The following is a 20,803-nucleotide window of genomic DNA, read 5'->3' as shown; positions in this document are numbered from 1 at the left end:
TTTATTTGTTGGTTGGCTGGTTGGTTTTTGGGTTTTGTTTTCCTTTTAGCTGTAAGTATAATACCATGAGAAATTTTCCTCCACTAATCTCATTTAAATTTTCCTTCAAGCAAAATAAGCTGGTCAATAAAACTGAAAGTACTCTGAAGTGCTATTTCCATTGTCTTGGAGGTGTTCTTTTGGTTGCAAATCCCAATTTGCAGGACTTTTTAAAAACTTCTGGTCATTAAGGTTTGAGAAACCAGCCAAGTCCCTTGTCATCAATACAATCTGCCTGACTTTGACAGATTACATTATTAAAGACGTTATTTATATTTAATACATACAGCTCCATAGAAATTTAGTGGAAGGTATTACTGTTTATTCTGGAGATTAATTAAATTTGATCACAAGTGGAGGTGCATAGAGTGGGGAAAGTTCTCTGTAAATTAGAAGGGATTAAAACCAAAACAGGTCTGTAGAAATGGTGATGAAGTGGACAGTCTTTATAGACTACAGTCTTTGCAATCACATTAAATGAACATAAATATAAAGTACACATTTTGCTTTTAGAATTAGTGGCAGTGAATGTCAAAGGCACTTCAAAATTTGTCATCAAAGCAGATAACTCTACTTTGTAATTTATCTAGAAATAAAAAAAAAATGAATAGCCAAACAGGCAGTAAAAGGGCTGACTTTCAAAGATGAAACTAATAATTGAATACCTTAATCACCAAAGTTTTCAAATCCAAATTTCAATTAGCTGAGAAGGGCTTAATGTATATGTGTGTTTGTGTATTTACAGAGAATTATTAGCCACTGTAATGAGTGTAACTGACTTTAAAATAATGAATATTGTAAAAAACTCATTAAAAATGTTTATATATACTCTCTAGGATATTAATACATATTGAACATTGTAAATAAGTGATTATTCAACAATTCAGTATAAAGTTTCCAATTGTTCTCATCATCTTAATTTGTTATATTATCATTAGTATAATAAAAGTAAGAATAGTCAGTAACACAAGTCCCAGTAAGTAGAAATATAAGTATCATATCAAATAAATAAACATATATGACCCTCTTAAGCAGTATCCTCCCCCCCACAAAACCCTAAAAATCCTTACTATGTAAAGTGCAACTTAAATAGAATTTCAGAAGCTAAATCCAAGATTATGATTCCAGAAAATGACTGCTAAGGAACGTACGTGTCGATTGTAGATAATTTTATTAAACTTTACACTCTAGATTTCGTAGCTTTTAAGGACCAGTTATACCACAAAGCTGACAGACTTAAGCTTCCAAGCCTTTTCACAAACCTCAGGCTGTTTGGACATTTTCAAATCAGGCAGACACTGCACTGACAAGCCCAAGCTGATCCGATTTTTCAAAGACATCTGACATGCACATATCATCCATACAAGAAAAACACAGCGACCCTAAGGCCATTCTCATGCAAAATGACAGCTGGAGAGAGAGGTGGTTCACATTAAATAACAGTCTAATGCCTGAAGTAGAATGGAAACTGAGGATCAATTCTAAACTTGGACAGAAAAGTTCGAATTTGACATCTTCTGAGGGAAGGCTCTAGTCCCCAGGCTGGAATACAAAAGCTACAGAGTGAAGGAGGAAGCATAGAAAAAAAGAGAATATGACTGCAAATTGGTTTTTTTTAAGTTTTAAACTTTTACCAGCCAAGGTAACTAGTTATCACCATGCATTTTCTTAATGAACAATGAAAATCCATTCATATTAATGCATTTCTCTCTGGGAAATCCTTTAAATTCAATATTTATCAAGTTCATGTTTCCTTTTCTATTCAAAATAGAACAGTCTCTTTTGGGCTGATTTAAAAAACAAAACCAAAACCAAAAAACCACCAAAACAAAACAGAAAAAACCCACATTCCTACAAAGGAAAGCACTGACCTTGTTTTGATACCACGGCTCTTTGTTTTACATAGGTAAATCCCTGACAGACCTATATTCTGTGGTCTCATAAATTGCAATGCAAGCACATTTATTTGTTTTAAAGTAAAAGACACAAAATGGCCAATCTTGGAATGTGGGTGTTGTGATTAATACTTATCCAGGGTGTATAACGCTGCCACTATTCTTGATTTTGTCCATGGAACAGTAGACAAAATACTTCTGAAGATGCATATAGATATTGTATATCAGTATTATGACTAGACATGCATAAAAGTGAACAGAGAATATTTAAATGTACTTAAAAAAAAAACTTTAAAAATGTACTTAAAAACCCCCACTTGTCTGAAGATTAAACCCCTGCATTTTCATCATAATGTTAACCAAATCAAACAGTAAATCTCAAGATCCTATAAGGCAGTACTGATAAATACATCCAATATACTGGAAGCTCATGTGTACCATCATTATACAACTTTCAAGATGAAATAACATAGATCAAATGGAACTAAGGCATACCCACACAAAAAATTAAACCCAAGATGTTTGGCCAACAAAGCCTTTATTCCTCTTGGAAATGAATCTTTGTTAAAAATAATTGACCTACATGCCCATAAGTTAGTAGTCACGAGTCAGTGATATGGATATCTTTGTTCAACTGTTGATAAGATTCTTCCCTCCTTATGACATGTATGCTCTTGCACTTCACTCTAGATGATATGATCTAGAAGTATAGCTAGCACAATATCTATAGGACACTAATATTTCTTTTCAAGAAAATAGGAGCTTAATTTAAATCTTAACATAAATTATTGTCTGCTTTAAAAATATTTGATTTACCCTTACTTGTAAACCAAAGATCATTCATCTCAAAGATTATATAACTCTTCAAAAAATGTAACTCGCAAACTGTTTCAGACCATCACTTCAAACATGCATGCTGATATGATCTTTGTCCTTAAACTGAAGGCATTTTCTGTGCAATAGCTCATTTTCACAGGTTAATTCATTATTTATTTATTTATTTATTTATTACCTTGTTTAGGTTCCTGACTTGAAAGATGTTATGATCCAGTTATTAAAATTGTTAGAAATGCCTCTGCCCCAATTAAGGTGCAAACAAAATCATATGCCAAAGTCAATAGCATGGATTTTATTTAACAGTAAGTGAGAAAGAGAGAGAGAGAGAAGTAGGAAAAATGAGGGGGGGAAGAAAAAGAGTGACAGAGAGAGATTAAGTAGACAATGTATCACCTCTCCATGGACCTGGTGGCGTCCCGTGGGTCTTCTTCTGGTCTTCTTGGCGGTTAGGGTCCCCCCCCGCACATTCAAGAGATGTCCAAGCACCTCCCCTGGGGTGGGCAGGGAAGCTTTGCACTCTTGCAACAGGTTCTGCTTTTGTTGCCTCGCTTGGATCATATGCAGTCTTGTGGTGGTGGAAGGCTTCAGAAATGAGTCAGGGAGCACTTTGGTAGTCTTTGACATCCCATGTGTATGTGGTCTTCCCAGAGCGGGGGAGGTTTAGTCTGTTTGGTGTGGACAGATTTCACCATCACACCCAAAACCCTTCTCCCCACCCTGCTCAGCCACCTGCTGAACTCAGCTAGGGTGGATTCTTAGCACAGATACATTCTTCTTCCACTGGTCTTGTTTACTTCTCCTCAAACTCTTATCTCAAGTTCCCCTTCACAGTCCAAATTCCAGTCAGGAAGCATATTGGGCAGGGTGTAGGGCATACTTTGGTGGTTGCAGACAGGCAATTGCTTCCTTGCAGTTTGACAAAAAAGGCTTTCTATGATTTTAACAATGTTTAAGACATTAACAACATTTCAATCCATCACAAAAGAGAATAATGCTTGCCTTAGAAAGAAAAAATAATCTATATGTATTTTCTGAACATCTCCAGTGAGACCTAGCACTACTGGTCTCTATAACAGCCTAGCTTTTTCGTCTTTCCTCCTATTTAAAAGATTTATGAAAAACCAAATTAGGAACAGAAATAGTATCTTATGATTTATGTGACTGCAACTAATTGATACAAATCATAAGTCCTACATAAAAAAAAAATTAAATGCTCGCTGTGAACATTTTTTTTATACTTTTGGATGATTATTCAAAAAATTAAAAGATAGTAAAATATATTTACATGATTAAACTGCTCTCAACAACCTGTATTCTTCTTTTGGCCTTCTGACAAGTCCTGATCTAGTAAAACATTTACTCATATGCTTCATTTACACTCCTGATCCATTCTACTATATATGATATTCATAAATTTACCTGTGCTTAAGCAATTCTGTCACTACTAAAGCAGACAAAATACACTAAATACATTGTATGTTCTGAATTGTTAATTTGGGTGTCATTTGCTATTTTTTGAGGATTAACCTATACTAGGCAGTAATCAAAATCACTTCTTTTAGCACACCTGATCGTTAATCTATCAACAGTCTGCTAATGCAGCCAAAAAAATTCAGACCATGCTAAAATTATTTTCACTCTAGCTAGTATTATCCTGTCAATATTGTGGCATACAACACACGCTGCTGTATCCTCCTTTTACAATCTCTTTTAGAATTCCAAACACACAGGGGCGGTCATAATCTTTTCAGATGTGTGAAGTCAAATAGCAGCAGAATTTGTCAAAGCACAGTAACTGTGACACACAATTCTGACCAAAAAACCCTGTCGTTAAGGAAGTCCTGTTTATGCAGTTATGTAAAGAACTGATGAAGTCCAATGCCCAATAAGGATTCAAATGGCAGCCAAGTTCATCAATCATTAATGAAAACCCCAACACACAAAGATCTGTACTTAACTTCTCAAGGGAGCTTTCTACCGCATTTTAACTGCTTGAATGTACAACAGAGAGATTAGGTTGTCTGTGCCTTCCCAGAAAACAGCATTCTTCTCCAGGCAGTAGAAAATAGTCTTGTGAGAAAATAGTCAGTTTTATACTAATATGCTAATCTTAGCAAGGAATATATTCATTTCTCTATCTTCCTGACAACATATAATCTCTTTTGTAACATGACATAGGTGACTATGTTATCCTACAGAGAAGATTCACCTCCATTACATGGATAATAAAACGATGTAGATTCTCATTTTTCATTTCCAGAGGGGGTTATTTTTTATTAATCCAAGTTTTCAATCTTCTACAAAAATGATAGCATGTTGTGTTAAAAGGACACTAAAATAATTAACTGGAGATATTCTAATATAACTTGACTCTCAACTTATTCTGTGTGCTGGAGGGAATCATTAAAACCTATGCTGGAGGGCAATATCTCCTAGATTAGTAGCAGAGGTGATATAAAAGGTGCCAAAAGAATGCCTTAAAGAGCAGCAAACGCAGCAAGACATTCAAGGTGTGCCTGGCACACCTTCCTTAGTATAAAGGAGAAGGTTTCCTTTCCTACATGGAAAGTGGTTGACCCATTCTGGACCTGTAGCAAAGACACTGTGCAAAGCTGACAAGCTATCCTGGTCACCCTAGTGCCTTCATACCATTAATTGAATCAGATATTTTCTAAAAAAGTAAATGAATGTATTTTTATTTTGTAGTTGGGCTCTGCAGTTTAGAGTTGCCTCTTTGAACTTATTTGAACTTAATTTGAACAAAGATTATCCGAGTAAATAATTTTTAAGCTTTGTCATGATTTACAACATGCTAATTTCATCTCAGCTCCACAATCAAGCCAAGAAATAATACACACAGAAACATGATCATGTAGATTAGAAATGCAAATTTTAAGTGGACTAAAAGGCCAGGTCTATATAATGAGATATTTGCTGTAAAGACAAGGACAAATAAACTTTATTTGTAGAACAATTGAAAACATTAATCATTCTTCAAGTTAAAATAGTGCTAGGATTTCAGACAGTGATCTTTACAAATAAAGACAGTTTTAGATGGATGGGAACAACTGACAAGTATGAACAACAGCTTAAAAGGAAAACAGAACAAATGGTAGAAAAGTCAAATTTAACCTGAAAGGTAAAATATCTTCAATTAGGAGCAGAAAAGAGTATTGAAGTTGAAAGCACTTAGTGAATAATGAGATGACAAGCAGTATACACACACTTGAACACTGTTACCCAGATGAAAAGTATCATTATCAAGATAAGAAGATACTGCAACCTGATCAGAATACTGACAAATGTAGGCAGGTTTATGTCTTTACAATATGTGTAATTCTTAATAGTTTGATGCTGGCTGTGTTCTAGCTCAATTCTAGAAATATCTAACATGCTGTATATTTTTTTTAATAAGCTACAAACCCTTGATTTATAGCTCAAGTTCAAGAGAATCCAGATGTTTTTCAAAATCTTAATCTTCAAAACAGTTTTTATAGTGAAAGATCATGATATTGTTGCATGCTTCCATCTACCAAATTTGTCCCATATAAACCTTCCTTTAGCTCTATTTGCATCGTCTTCATTCTTCATCACAAAACTTCAACAGTGATTGAGAAGAAATCAGCTATGATGGCCAGTCATTGTCATACGTTCTACTACGATAATAGAAAAAGTAAACACTAAGCGTTCTGGTCATAGAAACCAGAACCCTATATCTATTGTTTCTCTGGATTTGTGAGGGTTATTAACAAGCCTTGCTCAGTTTGCTACTTGATTTCAAGCTTATCAGGAGACAAAATTGACAGATCACTAAGGGTAAAACTGAGTTGATACCAGCAATTATGTACTTTTAACTGTCTTGCTAGATCCTGACTACTGGCCTCTGTTACAAATACAGCCAGGACCTAAAGGGCTTCAGTGAACTGTTTCATAGTACAGAGACCAGCTGACCTAAAATGGCCTATATCCATACTATTCAAGTCTCCCACCTTTCCAAAGCAGTGGTCTCCATCAAAAACCTCATTGAAAATGGCCATTGCCTTATGCTAGCTCTTAAATTGTGTGTAAAGATTGTGTGGGAGCTGCTATTTGACCTGGGCCAAAATATGCATCAATCATTCTAATGGTATAAAAATACAGATCTTTGAGATTAAGCAGTTTAGGAATGAAATTTTGGCACAATTTCCTGTCCTGCTGCAAGTGAAAACGTTTCCGGTCCTTGCTACAGATTACAGAGGAGTGTTAGTTCGTATTCACATGCAGGCTCTTGAAAACTTAGCTATAACACTGCTTTTTAATGCCCTTAAAATGGTGGTACAGAACACATATCTTAAAAATTCCTTAATTTCTGAAAACAGAATACTAAAGTACTTGTCAAGGCACTTGTTTGAGGACTTTTCACTCTGAAAATTACACTTGAAGCAAATCTATTTTAGAATAAAAATAGGGAATAATTTTTCTACAGAGACCAAGTAAAAGAACAATGAAAAACAATTTAGAAAAAGATGTACGGAAATTTAAGAGAATCAGCCATCCATCCATCTACACACATGTTTATGAAAATTTATGCACTTAGAGTATCAGGTTCCTTATACTATTTCATTCAGTTTTGAAGCTGTCAAAGGTCTCATGTAAGCACAGTACAGAGGATACAGGGTTTTCAACACCACTTTTACGGTGCAGAAGGCTAATTTAGATGTATTCTTCTACATGTACCATATGCAAAAGCTTTCCTTTGTTTCTGTTCATATCAAGTTTTCAATCTGCCTCCAAAAATGTCCTGATGGGGACATACATTACTTGAAGTTTCTGTTACTGCTGTGGAATTAGTAATTGTGGGGGATAAGCTTTGGTTAACAAACACGCACCCATCTGCTTGCTGCATTCCCCTTCCCCTCTCCGCACCTTCCCCCACACTGGGATAGGGAAAGAAAATAAGACTGGATGCCCATTGGAAACAAAAGAAAAATATGCAAATATTTAAACAACGTCTTTCCTTCTCCTATTTCCCTGACAAATTCACTCCTTCACTTCAGACCCATTTACACCTGCCTTTAGTGGCACAAGGAGGATGGGGAGTGTGGGTTATGATCAGTACACAACGATATACCTCTGTTGTTCTTCTCCCTCTTTTGCCCTGCCCCAACATGAGCACTCTGCAGGTCACAGTTTCTTCAGGAACAGCCACCTGCTGTGGCCTGAGGTTTTCCATCGACTACAGTGTGGATATCTGCCCCAGCGTGGTCCTCCATGGACTGCAGGGGATATCTTTTCTGTTATGGAGTACCTCCTTTCCTTCTAACCTTGGTGTTCCTTGTCCTGTTTCTCTCTCTTTTGTGTTAGATTTTTTCCTTTCTATTTTTAGTTCCTCCTCTGCCTGTCCATATTTTTTTGCACTTTATTGAATATATTTCCAAAGACGTCTTCTCCTCACAGAGGACACCCCTGCAGTTCCCTGCTTCTGGCACCTGGACACCAACCTCCAATAGAGTAATGTCAATGTCCTTTGAACCAGGGTATTTGGAATCCTCTAATGATAATAAATAGCTTAATGAACTGTTATCCCAATTGTGTATCATTAATGTTGGAATTTTTTTAGATCTGTCAGGGTCAAGTAAAGTTTCGAACTTTCTATATATAAGGTCATAATTTTTACAAATTCAGCTATACAACCTAAATCTCTATGTATTTGTGTGCAGTGGTGTGTATGGGGTTAAATCATACCACTTCTCATTAAGTACTGTTTGTGCCCCTATGATAAACATTATCTTTTGGATGACTTTGGTGATGAGTCGTCAGCCCTGATTACTAAGACTCAGTCACTACGCTCTATCAGTCATTCATGAATACTGTCCCTGTGAATCACTTTTCTTAAAATAATTCTAATAATAGATGCCATATATGCCCTTTCTGTCAATGACTTGCCATGTGAAATTGTGCAAATAAATTGAATTCACCTAAAATCCCATGCCTTGCCTCTTTGACAACAACAGGCACATCAAGTCAATATGTCTGGCCCCAGTTCAGTTCAAGTATTCATACAGTTTTCACATGACTAAAGAAAACTCTCTGAGGAATAATTTTCCTTTTCTGGCTACATGTCCCAAGACTGCAATATTGCTCTATGACACTGCAGAACAAAATTTATGCTCTTATAACCTGATCTTATATTAACAGGTGCTGGTAAACTATGCAAATTATTGTGTATATTTTAAACAAGCAAACTATTGTGTATATTTTAAACAAGCAAACAAACAAACAAGCACCTTTCTGATTTATATATGTATTACTGACTTTCACAGATTGGACTTATATGTGCGATGTATATTTTTTTATGAGTTTTGCAGAAGAAGACAGAAGCTTGGAGTACACAAGGTGTATTTTTCTAATATCTGATAAGTGATTCAAATATTATAGTCTCTTCTTCTAACAGATGTTGATGTTTCTCTTGTTAAGTCAGAATCATCTTTGCAATGATCACAGGTCCTTACCATGGGAGGTCATAATGACAGTAGGCAAAAGTAGGCAATACAGTTTGGGAATTAAAACACTGCAACTAAGGGTTGAGAAAGTAGAAGAGGTGAGTTAAAGCTAAATAATAGTCATTTTTTAACTTGTCAAAATGAAAGTCTTATCAATTGATGGTTTGCTGCTTATCCTTATAAAAATTGTAATTGCTCAAATCACTGCAGCAAAACATGTCTAATATATGATGTTTCAGAATATTATTCAGAAACCCTGTATTGATTTTAGATTGAAAATAACATAAATTGGCTCAAAATTTGGCACATCCTTTCTCCTTCATCTACAAGTTCTCTTACAGAGATTATTCTATAGAAATATGTATAAATAGTTCCAATATCATAAAGATATCATGGGTCACAAGGTTCTACAGTGGCCTTTACCACTATTATTATATTCTGTGAATTAAAACTCTCATATGAGACCAGAAATCAGTTCAACTTGTATTTACTGACGATAAGTTTGCGCTGGTTATCTATCCCCAGAATCCAGGAAGCGTAGCTGAAAAAAATGGTATCTGCTCTGTGGTGCAGATGTATTATGTACTATAAAAACTGCTGCTGTTAGGCTTCTATCTATGCAAAAAAAAAAAAGAGGAATGATAAGATGTATTTTGAATATGAACTATGCTTCTCTTTTGGGGTGGGAAACATTACTTTGGGAATAATCATTCTAAAATTTAATGGGTTGTTAAAAATGTCATATCTAATATGCTTTATTTTGTGCTCATGCATTAAACTTTATTTAAAGATTTCTAATTGAGTAAACCTAATAGTATTATATTGACCTAGCTATATAGAAAGGCTACATAGAAGGTTAGCTATAGAAAAGCTAGATATATAGAAGATTAAAGAACAATCTCTTTGCATATAGTATTTTCTACATTTTTATTCAGTTAAAATACCATGCAATACATTCAAGAACAAACAGAAATGTATTAACCTTTGTAAAGAAAACTCAAAAATTACTTCAATTTCAGCTCTCCACATCTGATTTAAAAAAAATGAGGGAAATACCAGGGAAATTACAATTATTGAAAAAACACAACAAAGAAAAAAGAAATTATGTTGATATAAAATGATCTTCTAAAAAGAAAAAGAAAGAAACACTATCATTAAAGAATTAAAGATTCATTCAAATTTCAAGGGACCTTGGGAAATAACCGACTCCAAAGTTCTAGTCAGAGCATGCACATTGAATTCAGGCCATCTTTTTCAGGGTATTTTTTCAGTCAAGTCTTGGGAAAACTTACCTGGATTTAATTATCCTCATGGTGATTTTTCTGCCCTCCCTTACATCCAGCCCCAGCTTTCTTTGTACTTTTTAAAAAGAATTTTCTTCCAACTGTATTCCAAGTTCCTCTTCAGTCTGAGTACACTGGATGCATATAATGACTATGTAAAATCCAGGAATCTCATGATATCATAAAGGCCAAACAGTGAAACATTATTACTCCACTTTTTTTTCTTAGACAAAACTTTACTTATGTAAATTTTTTCAAAAAATTAGAACATACTTGCATGGGTCAAGCATATCAGGCAATAAAAATTCATACCCTGCATTACCTCCCACACATTCCCTTAAAATATTTTCATTCTGAGCAAAGACATCGCATCAGGAGCTAATCATTTTAAGTGTGAGGTAAAACATTCAGTAAGACTGAATAAGATTTTTAAGTCATCGAGTTTTGATCTGCATAACTTAGGTTCTAAGAATTAATTCTTGTTTCAAATACATCAAAGTATTCAGTCTCTGACTAAAACTGTTGAAGATGAGGAGTTCCATACAAGGTCTTGTAAAATCTTTCAGTGTTTTAAGCTGTCTGAAAATCCTGCACAGCATTTTTTGTTGAATGATACAAATATTTTTTTAACACAATTTTCAGCATTTTAGCTGTCCTACTTTTGCACTTTTACTACTCAGGCAAATTTCTTATTGTCTGAAATTAAATAATCCCATACATCTATTGCTGTTTGACTAAAAAGATTGAACTCATGGTCTTTCTCACAAGTCTGTAACATTTTTGAACTTTTGAGGTGAGCAAGTGGGACAACAATTTTTATTGTGCTGAGATACCAAAGACCATGCAAAAATGAGTAGTGATGCTGTTGTTCATCCTCTGTGCAAAGGGGATATATATATATATATTAAAATTCCAAATGCATTTACTACAAGGAGGACATCATTAACCTCAAGAGCATGAGGTCATGGGCTTTCTTGTGTCCACACTGCTAGCCAATGCTAGCACATGCAGTACTTGACCTTGTTTCCTCCTTTAGGTTTATATATTACATATATATTATATATGTCTCATGTTACTAAAACAAAAATACTATTTTTCGATATGTAATTCATTATATAAAAACAAATGAAAACTTGTGAAGAGTGTTTTTTAAAGCACCAAAGCATCATTTTTTTATTATAATGCTGAGTATATATTCCAGATCCTGAAGTGTGACAGCATACTGGTTTTCAAAGGTTTTGTGGGAATAATCAGTTAAGACATAACTCAGTTTCATTCACTCCACATTTTGGTAGTAGCTAATGAAGTAATATATTCCCTGGACTATACACGCAAGATCATGGGGAGAACTATTTGGACCAGTCCATGCAGAATGAGTCAGGAAGCTAATAATGAGAGATAGGAAAGGTCAGACTTCTAATGACTGAGCTCTCTCCAAAGAAATGTTTTTTTACCCGTACAGACAATCCTGTACATTTTAATCTAATAAGTCAGAGGAAAGCAAAATAAATCATACGAAACCAAAAGGGGAAAAGAAAGAAACTTTGATACCTTCTTGGAGTATCTCTGCTGTCTTTGGTATCTTATGGAAGACATTGTGTTTGAAGAGTTAATGATCTTGAGCAAGGCCTGGTAGTCATTTTGGGCCCAGTGCTAGGGCTTGAGCTATCCATAGGCTAACATGAGTAACCACTATATAGCCCCAGGTATATATCAATAAAGGGAAACTTGCAAACTTGCTGGAAGGCCCTGAATATATGTCATTTCTGGCTGCGTTTCTTAGATACATGTAGTTAGATCTGCTCTGGTGGGTATTACAAAGGAGATGGGTCCCCTACTTAACAAACACACACAAAAAAAAAAACAAAAAAAAACCAAAAAAACAAAAACAAACCAAAATGATAGTTTTGTTTGATCATCATCATCATGGCTAGGCTTCGCGAACGAAGGTTTGGGAAGGGCTCTACCCATTTTTCATGCAAGCGCGTTGGTGGCTAAAAAGGCCAATACGAGAAAGGCAGGTCCGGTTGCAAAAGACACAGCAGAAAGACTCCTCAGATGGTATATTCTGCAAGGTTCGATTCTTTCTGCGTTGTCTTTTCTCCTCAAGAGTGATCCTGCGTGCTTTCTCAAAAGCATCAGCAGCGTTATAAATGGTCTGTCTCCAGGCCTCCCGATTAGAGGCCAGAGTGGACCAGTTATGGTGATCAATATGCCCGAGGCTGAGTTGTTGCTTCAGGGAGTCCTTGTATCTTTTCTTTGGAGCTCCTCTCTTGCGGCAGCCGGTGGCAAGTTCACCATAGAGCAGGATCTTAGGGAGGCGGTGGTCCTTTATCCTGGAGACGTGCCCTGCCCATCGCAGTTGCGTTCTCAGTAACATGGCCTCAATACTCGTAATTGCTGCCTGTTCGAGAACAGATGTATTGGTCACATAGTCTGACCAATGGATGTTCAGGATTGTACGGAGGCAGCGTTGATGGAAGCGTTCTAGGAGACGCAGGTGGTGGCGGTAGATGACCCATGTTTCGGAACCATATAAAAGAGTAGACAGCACTATGGCTCTGTAAACACTGATCTTGGTGCTTTTCTTCAAGTGTTTATTACACCATACTCGTTTATGGAGTTTTCCAAAAGCACTATATGCCTTCGCTAACCTATTGTCTATCTCCCCATCAATCTTACCATCCGAGGAGATGAGGCTGCCTAGGTAATTAAACTGTTGGACTGAATTGAGTTCTGACTGGCCGATGGTGATGTGGGGATGGTGGGGGACTTCCTGAGGTGCAGGCTGATGGAGAACTTCTGTCTTCTTTAAGCTGACTTCCAGCCCAAAGAGCTCAGCAGCCTCTGCAAAGCAGGATGTTAAACGCTGCAGAGCTGCTTCTGTGTGGGCAACAAGGGCGGCGTCATCAGCATAGAGTAGCTCCCGGACAAGATGGTTAAGGGTCTTAGTATGGGCCTTCAGTCGCCTTAGGTTGAATAGGCTTCCATCAGTACGATATCGAATGTAGATACCGTCCTGATCATCGAGGTCTGCTGTGGCCCTTTGGAGCATCATGCTGAAAAAGACTGTGAATAGGGTAGGAGCGAGAACGCAGCCTTGTTTCACACCATTCTTTATTAGAAAGGGCTCAGAAAGTGCATTGCCATATCTGACTTGGCCGTGCTGATCCTCATGAAGTGAGATGATCATTTTAAGGAACTTGGGGGGACAACCTAAACGTTCCAAAATCTGCCACAGACCTTTTCTGCTCACAGTATCGAAAGCCTTGGTGAGGTCGACAAAGGTTACATAGAGACCTTTGTTCTGTTCCCTACACTTCTCTTGCAGTTGTCTGAGAACAAATATCATGTCTGTGGTGCTCCTGTTGGCTCTGAAGCCACACTGACTTTCAGGTAGAATTTCTTCTGCTATAGCGGGTATTAGTCTGTTCAGGAGTATTCTTGCCAAGATTTTGCCAGCAATGGAGAGCAGAGTAATACCACGGTAGTTTGAGCAGTCTGATTTAGTACCTTTCTTCTTATACAAGGTGATGATGACTGCATCACGAAGGTCTGATGGTAGTTCGCCTAGTTCCCAACAGCGCACCACAAGCTCATGAAATTTAGCATGGAGTGCAAGGCCCCCATGTTTCCAGACTTCAGGTGGGATTCCATCAACCCCAGCTGCCTTGCCGATTTTCACCTGCTGTATGGCCTTGAGGGTTTCTCCTAAAGTGGGGGCAGTATCCAATTCGTATTTCACCGGTTGTTGTGTGATGGACTGAATTGCTGAGTCTTGGACTACACGGTTGGTACTGAAAAGAGTCTGAAAGTGTTCAGACCATCGATTCAGAATGGAGGTTTTATCTGTCAGAAGCGTTTGACCATCTGCACTGAGTAGTGGGCTTTGGACTTGGTATGTAGGCCCGTATGCTGTTTTCAGGGCCTCATAGAATCCTTTGTGATCCCCTGTATCTGCACATAGTTGAGTTTTTGCAGCTAGATCGGTCCACCATTTGTTCTGGATGTCACGGAGTTTCTGTTGGAGCTTGCTGCAAGCAAGACGAAAGGCTGTTTTTCTAGCGTGACAGGATGGCAGTGCAAGGTGTGCTTGGTGGGCAGTTCTCTTCTTCCTCAACAATTCCTGGATTTCTTGATTATTTTCATCAAACCAGTCCTTGTTCTTCTTGAGGGAGAACCCTAAGGATTCTTCAGAGGATTGCAGGATGCTACTTTTAATATGATGCCAAATTGTTTCGGGAGAGGAAACTGCAGAATCTGTGGAATGGTTATCAAGCTTAGTTTGAAGGTTTGCCTGGAATCTTTCTCTTACTGTGGCTGATTGGAGATCGTTAACTTGGAGTCTTCTCCTTGGGATACTGCCCCTCTTGGGTTTGAATTTGAGATAAAGGTTGAGTTTACAGCGCACAAGCCGATGGTCTGTTTGACATTCTGCGCTGGGCATCACGCGGGTATGGAGGACATCGCGGACATCTCTCCGTCGCACCAAGACATAATCAATGAGGTGCCAATGCTTAGACCTGGGGTGCATCCAGGTTGTCTTCAGACTATTTTTCTGCTGAAAGATAGTATTAGTGATGGTGAACTGTTGCTCCGCACAGAATTCTAGCAGAAGTCGACCATTATCGTTGCAGTTTCCAACACCATGCTTGCCTAATACTCCTTTCCAGGCTTCAAAATTCTTACCTACTCTGGCGTTGAAATCACCAAGGATAATGATCTTATCATCTGCGGGCACCTTTTGGGTAAGACAGCGCAGGTCAGTGTAAAATTTATCTTTTTCAGCAGGGTCAGCTTGGAGAGTTGGGGCATATATACTGAAGATGACAACGTGTTGCTTGTTGTTTAGTGGAAGGCGAAGGGAGATAATGCGGTCAGAGTGACCTGTCGGCAGATTTTCGAGTCTAGGGACAATGGAGTTTTTGATCATGAAGCCAACACCTGAGAGATGTTTTTCGGTTCTGGGCTTACCTGACCAAAAGAGTGTGTAACCGGCACCATGTTCTCTGAGGCTGCCTTCCTCGTGAAGGCGAACTTCACTGAGAGCAGCAATATCGATGTTGAGACAAGCCAGTTCATGGGCAATTAGGGCAGAACGTCGCTCAGGACGTCCACTATTGGCAGAGTCGAGCATGGTTCTGATGTTCCAACATGCTAGAGTTAATTTGAGTACACCTTTGGAGGCAGGTGCATGCCCTTGTCTTTTGCTCTTTGTGCGACCGCATTGGAAGAAGATGCCCGTTGGTCTGCGGTTAACCAACCGGGTGAAGGTGGAGATGAGCTTTGTTTAGGCCACCTTTTCTAGGCCCCTCTCCGAGTGGAGCAAGCAGTGCTGTCCTTGAAAAGGCTGCTTGGTCGTTCAGGGTGCTGCCCCAAGAGACTCTCATCTCCGTCAGTCTCAAATGACCAATATCCTGAACCGCCTGCATGCAGGGTTGAGTCTGCGGCTCCCAGTGCACCTTTCACCTACCGTTTCGACCCTCGCCCGTCGCTACAGGACTTTTTGCATGTGGGTAAAGCCTTCAAGCCTGCGCAATGGATTTTTTAGGTGAGATGCAGTATGCGCGGAACTGAACCCACCCTTTAATCCTGAGGTTCATCTGCCAGGGCCGAGCAAGCTTGGACGGTGGCAGCGAGGTCCTCAGGACGTAGGTTTGATTAGAGTGACCTTCTCTGAGATGGATGGCCTTCCAGGGCTAAGCGAGCTCCATCTGCCCGGGTTTGGGATGAGAGTTGTCCTTCTCCTAGGATGACTGCCAGAAGGCTAATGAGCTCATCCTGCCCAAGAATGTAGTGTATCTGGTCCTATGGTTTTGACCTGTCTGGCATGGGTGACCCTACCGAAGGCATGAACCCTCGCCAGCATAGCTCGCAACCACATAGGGGTACATAGGCTACGTTCCTGTTAGAACGATTTGGGCAAGTCTTTTATTTCCAGTAACAACCCTTTGTCCTGCCCACTCTTTCAGGGTGTAACAGAGCAAAGCAAATATATCCAGAACATGCCGAACCTGGGCAGTAGCCGCAGGAGAGCCAAAACGAAAGAAATAAATAGACAAACAAACAAACCAACCGACCAACCGTTCTGGCCCCCGTACCTGTCCAAGGCTGAGGTACCTTACAAGGCCCCAGCCTGGCCGGGACCCCCATCAATCAAAGAACCCACTGTCCACCCAGACCTTATCCTTCCTCCACTGTGTTACCACAGATTCCAGGCGCATTGCTCACATGTGATGTGATGTTTCATACGGGACAGCCCTGCTCTCCCACCCGCATTGGTGGTTCAGTGGTAGAATTCTCGCCTGCCACGCAGGAGGCCCGGGTTCGATTCCCGGCCAATGCAACAGCTGTACAAACTAATTAATCCATATTTGATACAATATTCCTTCAGTTCAATCAAGATGCGAATTATGAGTAACTAAATTCAAGAAGTGAAGTACCATTTGTATTACTTTACAGCTCTTACAGCATGCTGCTAAAAGATGAACAAAAATACAGAATTAGATGATGTGCTACTAGAATGACATAACCCTGAATTTTACACATGAATAGAAGGTTTATGCTTAAATTACTGATGTTTAAAAGCTCCTGAGATTTTTATTATTCAAACAGTTCTTTAACTCATTGCAGTTAGATTCAAAGGTTTAAATTGTTGATTTTTTTTCCTTTTGCCCTCCTATATGTCTGCTTACTAAAAGAATAATTAAGAGTAATTCAGAAAATTTCGTCTTAATCCAGGTTACTGCAGTCCGGTGTCTTCCTGCAGCAAACTCATTGGGGAAGTTGATTCAGCCAAATGATAAGATTTTTTTTGCATATATAGATTAGCTGTATGGCCTGAGCATCGGAACTACGTTGTCTCCACAGTGAACTGACCTAAACACCTATGCAAATAAGCCCACAGGACAAGTGGAACTAAAAATAAGATCAAGTAGTGTATGTAACGCATGATGTGTGATTTCTCTTGATGTTCCTTAATCATCTCCTTCCTACCTCACTCATAAAACACACTGTTGTCAAGAACACATTTTACACATCAAATGTGTAAAATGATGTGTTTTTGTTTGATATAGTAGCTATAAAGGGCTAGAGTACTGCAGAGGGCAAGGAAGGTGATCCATGAATGGGATCTGCACAGTATGAAGTGGATGTCCACCAAGGGAGATAAGTTTTCTTTCAGAAAACTGAAATAAGTTGTCTTCTGTTTTTCTTCAAACAGCATTATTGAGCACCTTTAACAATTCATACAATCCAGTTTGTGAGAAGAATGAAACTTAAGCATCAAAATAAGACATACAAGTCTGACCAGAGTGTTTGGGAAAGGGAATAAAATGGAGAACTTATTTCTTTAAAAAGAAGGTAAACTAGGCAAGAATGTTGGCTTAAAATGACATAACCTGCCATCTGTATTTGAGTAAATTTCAGAACCTGCAGACAGAATATCTAATTCCTTAAATAAGGTCAGCTGATGTCAAATATACTTCTTGAGGATCAAAGGATAATGATCATGAATAAAGTAGGGCTTTAAATACATTTTGGCAGAAAAACTTGACATTGATAACAGAAAGATACAGAACTTGACTCACTGCTTCCTTGGAGCTGTTGTTTACACCTATCTAAATGATAATAAGTATCACAAGTATTTAAAGATATATACTGAAGTTCAAGGTAGTGGACAAATGTACTAAATGAGTCCTGAATTATAAAGAAATTGAAAATTCAGTTGTCACAAACCTGAGGCTCCAGCCCTTAGCAAATAGGAACATTTACTGGAAAGTTTTAAAGAGAGAACTAGACTAATGACATAGTCAGTACGATATAATCAACAAATCAGTATGTGAGAAATAGTAATTCTGCATACAATAGGTTATATTCTCTGATAGTTTTTTACATTGCTGTAAACTTTTGAGTCCACAGAACCCTGGCAACCTCAGTTTCCATAGAGAAAATGTGTTACTTTAAGATGTATATGTAAACTTTGCAAGATTATAGTGTCTACTTTTAACATAAAAGACATCGCACCTTCTGACCTGAAGACTATATTAGACTTTTTTAGAAATTCGAGTACTTTTTCTAAAACCAATTATGTGTGCTCTTCAATTTTGAGCTTGGAACATCCATCAAGAGGGCATAAGAGCCAAAATTATTGACATGAAATTTGAACATTTTTCTTGGAGGATACTTAACCATTTTCATAGGAGTTTTTCATCTTTTCATTTACTGTTATGATATGGACTTTTCTAGGCAATAGTGCATATTATTCCAGAAAATAATGTTATTCTTAATTATGTAAGAGATATTGTATATTGCTGTTTCTTACTATCCTCTAATATCTTTTAGAATTACGTTTTTATCTGCAAAAGGATAAAAAAATGGAAATTTAAGAAATTAATCTAAAAAATACATTTATAGCTTTAAAAACTATAATATTCAATACATTGTAATTCTTGTGTCTAGAGTATACTTCTGCTGTCCAAAATGAACATGCTAATGAATGAGGAATCCAGTGAAACCTATTGTGGAGCCATTCAGACTGTGAAAAAAATGCTTTTACATCATATGCTTGGAGATGCATTTGTCATGTGCTAAGGCTCTATCCATCATAAAACAAACCATACATGATTTCATTGTAATTAAATATAAGCACTCATATTCATGGAGTCTTCAACAAGAAGGACAGGAATGTGCCTATTTTGGTGGGTTTTTCTCTGTCCATAATTCATAATTTGTTCTCCATTATTTTCAGATGCTGAACTAAGACATAGAAGAAGTCCAGTCTCAGGTTGGTTTTTACTTTTTGTGTTGTATTCAATAAACTCTTAATCTAATTGTATGCTAACTCATTCATCTATAGAATGTGTTCAGTAGTGACCTACACTCATAAGAGAGTTAAAAATTCAGTGAAATTTTTATGTGATCACAGTCTTCAGGGACCGAAAGATGTAATTTCCATCATCATGGAGTTCCAATAGGAATTCTTTAAAACTGAAATGTCCTCTGCTAATAAAGCATTATCGTTCCCTGACTGTCTTTCAGTAAGCATGAGGATGGAAGGATATACCTACAGAATCCCCTCAAAAATTATCGTTAATACAAAAATAAAAAAAAAATCATGCTTGCAAAAAAAAAGTATAAAGGAAAAGTCGCTTGGACTGATACATACAATTAAAGTGATGTTTAAATTGAAAGGGATATTTTACTAAGTGCAGGACCACAGCTATACAGAAGGCAGTTCATTTAATTACTAAGATGTTACCTTATTAAAAATCTGAGAAGAAAGGTCCCAGAGGTCTTTGAGATACTTACAAGTGTAGCAACAAGGGTAGTGTAAGACATGAGAGTGAGAGCCTTACACAAATTTCAAAAAGAAATTTACATTCCTTCTTTCACTGAAATAAATATAGAGAATGGCCTGGTAATTAAAATAATGAAGTTATTTGATTATTTTCTTGTTTGCTTTGGTTTGGCTTCCATCTTTGTAGGAAAAAAAAGAAAAAATATTTAAGAGCAAATCTCCTGGATGATATTGTGAAAATATGCAATATTTCATTGGTTTTTTGTAAATTCTAGTTTCTTAAAAGAAAGATTAACTATGTGGTGCCTTGTTTTCTCCATGAAGATTAACATGAATACTATGGGCAAAGTTCTCTGCATTTTTCAGTTGTCATTCATATATGCAAAACTTAAATTTTATTCCTTCTATAAAGGATTTCATATCCTGCAGAAAGTATTTCAGTGTATCATAATAACACCCTGAAGATATGACAGTTTTTTCCTTGTCAATAAGGAAAAGCTCTGCTTTACCATAATCATTGTTGCCCTAAATATAGTAGTGTTCTTTTTCCTCTAATACAATAAAGTGTCCCTTTCATCTTCTTTAAAAGCAAGACACTTGGAAATATTCCTTTTGGAAAATACTTCCCTGCAGAATAGCAGTCTGTAGCAGTCACCATTACTAGGAAATCCTGACTTTGTATGTAGACTGTTTTTAAAATTACAAGTACTTGATAAGCTTTCAAAAATATGACTATTAAAACATAATAGCTATTTTAACATAAAACTTAGTAATGAAAAAATTGAAAACTAGTAATTTTTTTTTCTACATCATGATGCTAATTTATTAGTATTGTTAGCATTATTGAGGCAAAGTGTTTGTTTTTGTTTGTTTTTTAATTGGATTTTTTCTCTCCAAAGATTAACTATATTTTTGAAGTATATTGACTTAAAATATACTTAGAAGAGAGAATTTTAAACAACCATTAAG

At 37.3% G+C, this 20,803-nt stretch overlaps 1 non-coding gene across 1 annotated transcript; it reads left to right on the top strand.

Annotated features, from left to right (window-relative positions):
• The first annotated feature begins 16,811 nt into the window (after positions 1–16,811).
• TRNAG-GCC lies at positions 16,812–16,882 on the top strand. The gene has a single exon. It is a non-coding gene; the product is annotated as a tRNA-Gly (tRNA).
• Positions 16,883–20,803: the final 3,921 nt, after the last annotated feature.

This window comes from Neopelma chrysocephalum, unplaced genomic scaffold (genome assembly GCF_003984885.1).
Source record: "Neopelma chrysocephalum unplaced genomic scaffold, ASM398488v2 Primary Assembly neopelma1_25, whole genome shotgun sequence".
Classification (NCBI taxonomy): Eukaryota; Metazoa; Chordata; class Aves; order Passeriformes; family Pipridae; genus Neopelma; species Neopelma chrysocephalum.
The sequence above is the reverse complement of the archived record's forward strand: the minus strand, read 5'-3'. Positions and strand labels throughout refer to the sequence as shown.